The 2,541-nt window shown below is 26.4% G+C and overlaps 1 long non-coding RNA gene across 1 annotated transcript; it reads right to left on the bottom strand.

Moving 5' to 3' along the window:
- Positions 1–699: 699 nt before the first annotated feature.
- On the bottom strand, positions 700–2,325 carry LOC147930354 (uncharacterized). Its single transcript, XR_015574083.1, has 3 exons — positions 1,912–2,325; positions 921–976; positions 700–828 (listed from the first exon to the last, which is right to left on the bottom strand). It is a non-coding gene; the product is annotated as an uncharacterized LOC147930354 (long non-coding RNA).
- Between the last annotated feature and the right edge of the window lie 216 nt (positions 2,326–2,541).

The following is a 2,541-nucleotide window of genomic DNA, read 5'->3' as shown; positions in this document are numbered from 1 at the left end:
AATTATTTTCTGTTTTGATAGTCTCAAACTCTGTAATTTTTAAAAGTACCCAAATTTTTGAAATAATTGTCCTAAAATAGATATTTATCCATTCGAAACTCTATAAAATCCTATTATATGGTTCACGAAGATTAGAGGGATTCTTTCTTTTTAGTTGATATGATAAGTTCTACTTATGCGGTAGAATTAAATTTGATTTCCTTATATTATTTGAATTTATAATTATCTTTCCAAAATTTGATTGAAGATTACTTGTTCCTATCGGTTTGGATAGACAATTATAGCCATATGTTTTGTTTTGTTTGATCGCCCCAATTTAAATAGCACACAAATTAAATGAAAAGAAACGAAAATGTGAATTTACAATTCGAATTTTTTTATAAAATATATTAGTAACATTTTGATTTTTTATACCACACATATATATACCTACACTATATGTGGGGATGGATAAACAAATCTAATATATAATTATATAAAATCTAAACCAATGTTTTGAAATCCGGACCGAACCGGCCAATCGAACTGGTTTAACTGTGAATCAGAAGGTATCCCGGTCCGGGTTATGCTAAAAACCGAAGCATTTAAAAACATTGATCTAAACACAATCAATTAGTGAAATTGATTATAATCAATAACTTCTTCATGTTTCTCTTTCACATCATATGTAGTAACAACATTTGTTCTTCTAACCACCTGCAAACATATATATATATACATATAATTATTATTAAATCATGTGTGGCTAAAAAATATTAAATTCATTAATATTTTGGTACCTTCATGTATCTATTGTCTTCTTATTCCACCAACCTTTATGTTCTTAACCTTATATTTAAAAAGTTTAGATAACCATTAGAATATTTTGTGAAAATTAACATCTATTATACTCTCTAAATAATAAAGTTTAAACTTCTGACCTTGTATTAGCTGGAGGCAATACCTTATAGTTCTCCAGTAATGTGAACTTCAAGCCCTACATAAACACATCGTCGCTATTAGTCAATGTTTTTAAACCCGGATCGGACCGGCCGGTCGGACCGGTCCAACCGCGACTCGGTAGACATTCCGGTCCGGATTACTTCTAAAAACTAGACAAATAAAAATCCGTAAAAAACCAGAAAAATCCGTTAAAAACCCGTGAACCGGTGGTTGAACCGGCAGGTTGGACCGACGAGTCGATATCAAATTAAAATATTTTATTTTTATCACATTTAAAACTCAAACCAAATTAAAAATAAATATTGTTATTTGTAAAAAAATTATTTAGTTATTTTATCTAATCATTTAAAAGTTTAATTTTAGCTGTTTAGTACTTAATTATATATGTTTTGTTCATATATTTATAGAAAAGTAGATGTTATATTCATAAAATGTAAATAAACCAATAAACTAATTGACCCGTAGTTCAACCGGTCCGACCGGTTGACCCAGTGACCCGAAAGACTTCCGGTTCACCTTTGGTCCGGTTTTAAAATCATTGCTATTAGTCAAAAGAACAGACAATTATATACTAAAAGAGAGATTAAACTGGAAAAAAAATGTTTTAACAAAGAAACAAAATAAAGAACATCCTGTTTTATTTTTTCGATTTGATATTTTGTAGTAAATCAAAGTTCTCTTTCCTTTGAAAATAAGTTTCTGTTTTGGAGTAAAAGAGATTTGAGAGTTTTTTTTTGAATTGAAGATGATTACTGCAATATTTATACAAAAACAAAAATTTGGCCGATTCATAGATATTTTTTTTAGTTTTGATAAGAATAAATATTTTTACAATCTTGTTATTACTTAACATTTAGTTTCACTAATGAATTCTCCTAAGATTATGAGTATTATCTAAAATATATTATTAATATAAATATGAAAATTTGTTTGAAAAACACAGGTTTTCTCATAATTTGGTAATATTACCTTGTTATTAGTTTGCAAATTATACTGATTTGGAAAGAATACATGAATTTCACATATCTTAAATGTTGCAATTTGAATTATCGATGATAAAAAGAATATATTTAGTATTGTGATCTTGTAGTTATAGTAGATATTAAATATATGAGATTTTGAATTTATTATAATTTCCTTATGTTGTGTTTTTTTATATAACTATATTATTTTCGGTTAAGAAAGATATTAATCACGTTTGGATTATTTCCTTATTCAAGATTTGAAGACTAAGGGGGAGGTATTGGTTTAGGATTGAGAAAGAATTTTAATGACTTTGTGTTTTTAAAAATCTTGCTGATTTTTAAAATCATAGAAAATTAGAAAGTAAAAATGAAGGATTCTATAAGAGATTGTTTAGAAAGTTATTTTAAATCTTGCTGATTTGTGTTTCCTAATCTTGTAAAATATTTCATAAAATCTTTCAAAATCTTTATATTTGATGAAAGAGTTTTCATGACTTTTGTTATGAAAGAAATATTATAAAATCCTAAACCAATAACACAAAATTTGAATTCATTAACAATCCATGATTCTTTTGTTTTAATTGAATAACATAAAACTTTTAATGACTTTATAAGACTTTTAATCCAATAACAC

Source organism: Camelina sativa, chromosome 12, assembly GCF_030686135.1.
Source record: "Camelina sativa cultivar CO46 ecotype springtype chromosome 12, ASM3068613v1".
Classification (NCBI taxonomy): domain Eukaryota; kingdom Viridiplantae; phylum Streptophyta; class Magnoliopsida; order Brassicales; family Brassicaceae; genus Camelina; species Camelina sativa.
Note: the sequence above shows the minus strand (reverse complement) of the source record. Positions and strands in the feature narration are given on the sequence as shown.